Source organism: Chiloscyllium plagiosum, chromosome 1 (assembly GCF_004010195.1).
Source record: "Chiloscyllium plagiosum isolate BGI_BamShark_2017 chromosome 1, ASM401019v2, whole genome shotgun sequence".
In the NCBI taxonomy this organism is placed as follows: domain Eukaryota; kingdom Metazoa; phylum Chordata; class Chondrichthyes; order Orectolobiformes; family Hemiscylliidae; genus Chiloscyllium; species Chiloscyllium plagiosum.
Genome location: NC_057710.1, coordinates 28,054,001 through 28,063,417, shown reverse-complemented (window position 1 = coordinate 28,063,417; position 9,417 = coordinate 28,054,001). Strand labels below are relative to the sequence as shown.

Here is a 9,417-nt window from a genome sequence, read left to right as displayed (position 1 = left end):
GCTTCGGAGGCTGAGGGGTGACCTTATAGAGGTTTACAAAATTATGAGGGGCATGGATAGGATAAATAGGCAAAGTCTCTTCACTGGGGTGGGGGACTCCAGAACTAGAGGGCATAGGTTTAGAGTGAGAGGGGAAAGATATAAAAGAGACGTAAGGGACAACCTTTTCACGCAGAGGGTGGTACGTGTATGGAATGAGCTGCCAGAGGATGTGGTGGAGGCTGGTACAATTACAACATTTAAGAGACATTTGGATGGGTACATGAATAGGAAGGGTTTGGAGGGATTTGGGGCGGGTGCTGGCAGGTGGGACTAGATTGGGTTGGGATATCTGGTCGGCATGGACGGGTTGGACCGAAGGGTTTGTTTCCATGCTGTACATCTCTATGGCTCTATGACTCCATCTGTGGGATATGATGACATAGTTATAATCTCACTGAGTTGGTAATCTGGTCCAGGCTAATGTTCTAGCCAAAATAAAAACAAAGTATGGCAGTGTCTTTGGAGAGAGAACAGAGTGTATTCTGAGTATGATTTACTCTTGTTCAGAACGTTTTTTCCATAGCACCCTAGAGAAGAGTGGCAGAATTTGAATTTAATCAATAATCTGCAGTTGAAAGCTAATCTTGATATTAATGACCATAAGGCTATCATCATTTGTTGTAAAAAGCCCAGTTGATTCACTAATGCCTTTTAGAGAAGGAAATGTTCCCTCCTTACATGATCTGGCCGACATGTGACTCCAGACCTATGGCAATGTGGTTGATTCTTAACTGCCTCTGAAATGGCTGAGCGTACTACTCAGTTCAAGTGGAATTAGGGATGGGCAAGAAATGTTGGCCTTGTGTGTGATGCCCATTTTCCTAAAGACTAAACAAAAACTTGTCACAAATGTGAGATTGAATTTTTTCCTGAAAGAATCTTGTTCTGTGACAGTCCAATCGGGATTTTCTGTTACGGTGGATTTTTGTTCACTATTTGCATCTGCTGTTTGTTTTGTGCTTGCAGCTGTATCTATATTAAAATTGGCAGGTGTATTCAGATGAAGTAGCATGCTGGCAAATGGTCTATTTCTGTCCTTTGCATTTCTGCTTATAAATGTATACACAATCGTTCATCATTTTATAAAAGCAAAAGTGCATTTCTGGATGTAGATACCTTTCATTGAAGGGAGTAGCTAGGCCAAGAGCTTGGATCTTGGGCCTTGGTTTAGGGCCTGGATAGTTACTTCCCTCTCCCATCAATCAATGTCTTGTAAAGTTTCAAGATTTTTCTTCTCATTATCCATCATTATCTCTGCTTTTGGACTCGAGTTTCTCCACAACTGGGGAAGGTGGTGAAATCCAGCTGACAGGGATGGTGAAAAAGGAGGAGGATGTGAGTTGAGTGGGTCCTGAGAGGAGAAGCAAAACATTATTGAGTTGCAACTGAGAGAGGTGGGAGGTCATGAGTGACTGCGGAGGGGTTGAGTGTTGGGAAAAGTCATGAGTCTGTGTACTGGGGAGTATTGGTGTGTGTGTTGGGAGAGAGGTACTGATTATAATGTGAGTATGCAGTTGACAGAAGGAGGAGCATCACTGAGACTTCTGTCACTATGGGATATGGCAAGTTTGGTTGAAAACTACCTGTGTATGTAAAATAAGATTTGTTTTTAATGAAGTACTTTAAAAGCACATTTTCAAATATATGTAATGTGAAGGTTTATCTTGATTTATCGTATACAGATTTAATAATGTACTAAATGTTCATAGGCTGCTTTATTGCAATTCTGATTTTGCTGATTTCTGGGTGTGTGTCCATTTTCAAGAGATTATCTATTTCTTCATGGATGTGGTCATTAATGGAAATGCCACCCTTATTGCCTATTTCTAAGTGTCCTTGAGAAAGTTGCACTGAGTTAAAGTGGGATCTCATTGGAAGGTTGTTTGTGAAGCCTTTGGATCTCTGCTTCGATTCGCATGTACAAAACCCAGCAAGTTATTTTGTTAGTATAGACTTCACCCTGTATTACATGGACTAACTAATGCTGAAATGCTGAGGTTAGTTTGATGATTTTGTACAAATGCTTTGTCCATAGTCTTGACTGGATTGGTGAGTAAACACAAGTCTAACTAAGTTTGTATTCACTTCTAATCTAATAATACATGTTCTTTCTGTCTAATATTTCATACTGCACCTGTTACAACTCAAAGTACATAGAACATAGAACAATACAGCACAGAACAGGCCCTTCGGCCCACGATGTTGTGCCGAACTTCTAACTATAAACCTCTATCAAGTAGGTGATAACCATTCACTGTTCCATTTCTCAGGGTAAAGGCTATTGGCCAATCATAGTCAACTTGCCTGATTTTAAATTTAAACAAAGTTTGGCACTTAACTGTCAATTATCAGTAACTGGTGTATTTTCTATAACGACGCTACTAGTCTGAATCCACATGCCAATGATGCAGCATTCCTGCAGAATAATAATACAGTAAAGAGAAAGCAAAGCTAATGTTTCGGGTCCAATGACAATCTCTGTTTTTCTTTTTGACTTCCAACATCCATTGTCCTTTGGTTTTTTTCATACAATATAATTGTTGGTCTTTCACTTAAATTGGAGTTCTTGTGACTTGTTCTGACGAGTACAACTCAAAAAGCTTTGACAAAATGTCTCTTTTCAGCAATATTCTGAAACTTTGCCCTGATTATATAATCCCTTGTCAAAAAACTGTTCAGACCTTTTTGTTTTTGGCCACTCTCACCACTGATATGGGAAGTCATAAGGTGTTCCCCTTTAATGCCCCATTTGAAAAATAGCATTTCCAATAGTGCAGAATTCTTTTAGAACCACAATGAAGTGTCAACCTGTGTTTACATCTCTACAATTTAGCTTGATCTCTACAATTTAGCTAGTGGGCGGCACGGTGGCACATGGTTAGCACTGCTGCCTCACAGCGCCAGAGACCCGGGTTTAATTCCCGCCTCAGGCGACTGACTGTGTGGAGTTTGCACGTTCTCCCCGTGTCTGCGTGGGTTTCCTCCGGGTGCTCCGGTTTCCTCCCACAGTTCAAAGATGTGCAGGTAAAGTGAATTGGCCATGCTAAATTGCCCATAGTGTTAGGTAAGGGGTAAATGTAGGGGTATGGGTGGGTTGCGCTTCGGCGGGTCGATGTGGACTTGTTGGGCCGAAGGGCCTGTTTCCACACTGTAATGTAATCTAATCTTCTAACAGCTGAAGCATGCTGGAGTTGAGCTCAGGCTCACTAAAGGAATGCTAAATGGTATTTTCGTTTGTATTTTACCAAGCTTGAATGTTGGGTCATAAATGTTCTGGAGAATAATCAACTGCTGCTCACTGCTTATATGTCCACTGAAGGATGGTGGTTTGGAAAGAGAACTACAATGGCGTGATATAATTTCAAGAATGTTCTGCTTTTGATAGCAGAGTATTGGACAGAAAACAAATCTCTTAAAAAATAATCATGAGTGGGCTATAATACACCTTGTCATACAAGCAGGTGTGATCTGAAATCCTAAAAGTGATGCTTTATTATGCATTTCAAACCACTTGGTATTTTTCACATACTCTAATCATAAAATGCAAATAGTTACCATAAACTGGTCAAATTTTGCTGTTCCTTTTAACATTTCAGTTTATTGCCAACTTGTAGTCAGATATCTAACGTTGTCTTGTCTATAATGGTCTCAATAGTCCAGTATTCTTGTTTTATATCTGTGACGTAATTCCTCATTATTAATGTGAAGCAGGTCATTATATTCTTTAATAATGAGATCTAATTGGCTTTCAAGCTTCTCAATGTTCTTTTCAGAAATACTTTTAGCTTATTTTGAGATTTCTTTAGACTATTATAAATTATAGGTGGAGAATTAGTACTGGAAATGTCTGAGCTACTGTAGTTTTTAGAAAAAATATTTTGGAAAGCACGCATTGGTGCTGAGATGCCATATTCACAAAACCAAAGGAATTGGCTGCCATCATAAAGCAATTAAGAATCATTTAGTCAAAAGGTAATTTGCATCCACCTCATGATCTAATTTTGTACAGCCATTGGTAGTGTGGAAGATGACAATCCAAGGACCTAATAAAAAAAAGGCTTTATCACATTTTAATGCCTTAGAGTGCTTCACAGAATTAATTATTTTTGAAATGTGAGAATTTTATTGAATGCATAAAAGCTCTCTGTTCTGCCAGTATATCATAATTAACAATAAGAATGATTGCTTTTTGCTGGTATTAGGATTGAAGAAAAATATATTGTTCAGAATTTGAGGGCTGAGTTGGACTTTAACTGGAAGTTGATTTTCGGCAGGTGGTGCAAGCAAGGGTATAAACAACAACCCAAACAACATCATCTGTTTGAGCCCTGAGGTATTTAACTCAGCTCCTATTTACTAGGATGGGTGGCTTCAGACTTATCAAAATCAGGCAGCCCTGTGATCATTGATAACACCTCAGTGTGGGGAATGGGGGAGGCCCTAGGTGTGAAGGCTCGAAAGAAAGACCCTAACTTTTCTTTCTTTATTCAGTACTCCTGAATAAATTTCAGTCCACCCTGGTTTATTCAAACGTATTAAATAATATACGTTCAGACTCTGTTATTAGACTGACATGTATACATTTCTAATCCAGAGGCAAGAATGTTACCAAGTTAAGCATAATGTACAGTATCAAAGATCGTTAGTTCAAAGAAAGTTGATAACTTGCACAATCAACAGATTATTTTTGAAGTACTGTCACTGCTTTTATGAAGCAAAATATTCTGAAATAACGTTCTGAAGATTCATGAAATAGAAATATCAAAACAAGGAGCCAATAGGCCTTTTGATCAAGGCTGATCCTCTATATCCTGCTTTTCCCCCCACATCCCTTGGTGCCTTTAAAATCTAAAAATATATATGTTTTTCTTGATATATTCACTAACTTTGCCTCCACAGTCTTCTGTGATCGCAAATTCCATCAGTTCGCTATTCTTTCAATGCAGAAATGTTTCCTCATTTTAGTCCTAAATGGTCTTCTCCATATATTGAGATCACATCCTCTGATTCTAGACAATTCAACCAGGAAAACCTTCCTCCCTGCACCCAGTCTATCCAACTCAGTTGCAGTTTTATATATTTGAATCAGATCCTGTCTCATTCTTCTAAGCTCCAGTGAATGTTGGTCCTGTCGAAAAAATCTCTCCCCAAGGACAATCATACCATCCTCGATATCAGCTGAGTGAATCTCTGCTGCATTCTCTGTATGGCAAGTACATCCTTTCTTAGGTAAAGAACCCAAAATTGGTCTCACCAAAGCCCTGTGCAACTGTGGTAAGACATTCCTACTTCTGATCTCAAATCCTCGTGCACTGAAGGCTTTACTTGTTAAGTGGAGTGGCATGTGGCTCAGTGATTAGCACTGCTGTCTCACAGCGCCAGGGACTCTGATTCAATTCCAGCCTAGGTGAACTGTCTGTGTGGAGCTAGCACATTCTCCCCATGTCTGTGTGGGTTTCCTTGGGTACTCCGGTTTCTTTCCATAATCCAGGGAAGTGCAGTTTAGGTGAATTGGCCATGCTAGATTACCCATAGTGTTTAGGATGTATTAGTTGGGAGTAAGTATAGAGTAATTGAGCAGGAGAATGGATTTGGGTGGGATGCTGTTCGGAGGGTCGGTGTGAACTTGCTGGACTGAAGGGCCTGTTTCTACACTGTAGGGATCTATGATTCAATGATTGATTAATTGATTGCTGTACCTACATGTCTATTTTCAATGACTGGTATACAAGGACAGCTAATTCTTTTATACGTCCACATTTCCCAATGTATCACCATTTAAATAATATTCCACTTTTCTGTTTTGTGTACCAAAGTGTATAATTTCACATTTAGCCATGTTGTATTGTATCTGCCACCTATTTGCCCAACACTCAATTTTCTAAATCACTTTGAAGCCTTCTTGAATCCTCCTCAAAACTCTCATTCCCACCCAGTTTTGGGTTGTCAGCAAACCAGTTAGAAATATTCTATTTGGTTCTGTTGCTAAGTCATTTATATATATCATGAATAACTGGTGCCCAAGGACAATCCTTGTGGTACCTCACAAATCACTGCCTGCCACCCAGAAAAAGACCTATTTATTTCTGGCTGCCAACCAATTCATAATCATGCCAGTGTATTGCTACCATCAGTTATAAAGTCATAGAATTATACAGCATGGAAACAGACCCTTCGGTCAAACTCATCCATGCACATATCCTAACCTAATCTAGTCCCATTTGCCAACATTGGACAATATTCTTCTAAACCCTTCCTATTCATATATCATTAATCGAAGCAAATTACTTTCATTGCATGCATGCAATGCAAAGCAGTTGAATTATTTTAGTTGTTTGTTGTATCTGAACCACTTTGAGAATTCACATGACTTCTCAAAGTGGTTCAGATACAGCAAACAAATACGGTAAAACTTAAAACACTCTACACTTAGAATTCTGAGGAAGGGTCACCGGACCCAAAACATTAACTTTGGCTTCTCTTCATACATGCTGAAAAAGCTCAGTGTGTTTGGTAGCAACTTCTGCTTTTGCACATGACAACAAGGCCTGGAATGTGGGGTTGGGGTAAGAGCATGGGAGAAGGTGTCTCAAGCCCCAAATTTATTGAACTTGCCATTGAGTCCAGAAGGCTGCAGGATTGCCAAGCTGAAAATGAGGTGTTTTCTTTCAGCTTGCACTGAGCTTTGCTGGAACACTGTAGAAAGCGTGACACAGAGATGTTGACAAGGAAGCAACTATCTCCATTAATTTTCTGAGCACTACTTTCTTGCTAATGATAATTTCCTACAATTCCTCCCACTCAGTAAGCTCTTGGTTCCCCTACACTTCTGCACAGTGCCTTCTTTTGTGAATCCAGAGCCAAAGTATATGTTAAATTTCTTTGTTCCTTTTTATAAATTCCCTAGTTTCTGACTGGATCTGCGTTTGTCCTTACTAATCTTTTTTTCTTCACATAGAGGAATCTTTTGGGGTCAGTTTCCTATCACTTTGCAATTATGCTCTCACACTCCATTTTCTCCCTCTTAATAAAACTTTTTTCTTTTGAATCCTAAAATGCTCGTTATCATCAGGATTGCTACATATTCTGACAATTTTGTATGCCTCCTCTTTGGAGCTAATACTATTCCGAATTTCTTTTCTAAGCCACAGCCTAGCCACCTTGCATTTTTTTTGTGCCAGACAGGAATAAAAATTTCTTTAAATATTCTTTAAATATTAGCCATCACCTATCCACTGTCAACCATTTTTGTAATGTTCCTCAATCCATCCTTGCCAAGTTGTACCTCATATCCTCATTGTTCCCTTTACTTGATTCAAGTTGTTAAGGAATAATTGAATTTGATGAAAACCAAACCACCTGCGATAGACCTTGACAAACAATAAGTCTTACCTAACCCAGCTGAATGTGCAAACCTTCCTCGCTGACATTAGGATACCAAAAATAAAAGCGTTATTCGACAGACTAGTCAAACATCTGCATGACATTATACAGTGCCATTTTCTTGCATTTGATGTTCCAGAAATCACTATCACTATCCCCGACTATGTCTCCTTAGTAGAGAATGCCAACCTAATATGGTGGCACTGCACTATATCATTTTTAATACAGAATCCCTACAGTGTGAAAACAGGTCCTTCGGCCCAAAAAGTCCACACCGACCCTCCGAAGAGTAACCCACCCAGACCCATTCCTCTATATTTACCCCTGACTAATGCAACTGACCTCGGCATCCCTGAATACCATGGGTAATTTAGCATGGCTAATTAATGTAACTTGCACGTCATGGGATTGTGGGAGGAAACCAGAGCACCCAGAGGAAACTCATGTAGACATGGGGAGAATGTGCAGACTCCGCACAGCCTGAGGGCGGAATCAAACCCGGGTCCCTGGCGCTGTGAGAGTCTCTAGGGTCTAGAGTCAATGTTGAGGACTCCCTGGGCTTTCTCCTCTTGTGCTGCCCACGGTGGGATAAGAAGAGAAAGCCCTGGGCGTCTTCAACATTGAGTCTACACCCTATGAAGTCTCATGGCATCAATTCAAACATAGTCAGGGAAGCCTACTGATTGAGACCTAATTCCCTTTCGCCATTTATGATCAGCAATAGTAATATGTACCAAGAGGTGTTGAAGTAACTGACCAAACCTCTCTCAACAGCACATTCCAAAGCCATGACCTCTATCACACAGGAGAAAGTTTGCAGTTGAATGAGAAAACAAGCTGCAGTTCCCCCTTCAAGTTTCATATCATCTTGACTTAGAAATATATTGCTGTTCCTTCAGGGTTGCTGGATCAAAATCCTGCAACTCCCTTTGTAATAAACACTGTTGGTTTAATTACACCCCAAGAACTCATCACCACCTTCTCAAGGGCAATTAAGAGTGGGCAATGCATGCCTACCTAGCCAGCAATACCTATGTACCATGAATGTTAAAAATAAACTGGTCCAGCAGCTAAAATTGTGCATCTGAGAAATGCTATGGACCGTCAGCAACAGCAGAATTATATTTTACCACAATCTGTAACTTCAAGGTCTGTCATATCAATGATAACAATCAAGCCAAATAACCAATCCTGATTCAGTGAAGAACATTGGAGAATATGGTTAGAGGAGCACCAGACAGATCTAAATTTGAGACTAAGCTTCAACATGTTGGGGCGGCATGGTGGCTCAGTGGTTAGCACTGCTGCCTCACAGCGCTAGGGACCTGGGTTTGATTCCAGCCTCTGGCAACTGTCTGTGTGGAGTTTGCACATTCGCCCATGTCTGCATGGGTTTCCACCAGGTGCTCCGGTTTCCTCCCACAATTCAAACATGTGCAGGTTAGGTTAATTTGCCATGCTAAATTGCCCATTGTGTAGGTTACGAGTCAGGGGTAAATATAGGGTAGGGAGAATGGGTCTGGATGGGTTACTCTTCCGAGTGTCGTTATGGACTTTTGGGCCAAAGGGCCTGTTTCCACACTGTAGGGATTCTAATTCTAATTCAATTATTAATGGGATTACAAGCATGCTAAACAGTAGAAGTCGCATATGAGCAAAGCTATCTGACAAGCAACAAATCAGATCAGAGTTCTGCAGTCCTGCCATTTCCAGCTGTGATGGTAATGGACAACTTACAGAAAGAGGATTGTCCCTGAATACAATTTTGAAGTGCTAGAACTGAGCATTTCAATACAAAAGGTAACACTGAAACATTTGCAACTGTCATCACTTAAAATAGTCAAATGATGATCTGTCCTGGCAACATCAACGTCACAATAATTTTGATTCAATCCATTATCAAGGATCAGCTGGAGGCGCTGAGCATAACAATAGCTATGGACTCAAATAATGTTCTAGTGGATGTCCTAAAGACATGTTCTCCAGAGTGTG

General features: G+C 40.1%; 1 protein-coding gene across 4 annotated transcripts in view; it reads left to right on the top strand.

Annotated features, from left to right (window-relative positions):
* Nucleotides 1–9,417, top strand: part of ccdc142 (coiled-coil domain containing 142) — a 153,467-nt gene that overhangs the window by 87,129 nt on the left and 56,921 nt on the right. The gene's annotated exons all lie outside the window — the stretch shown is intronic.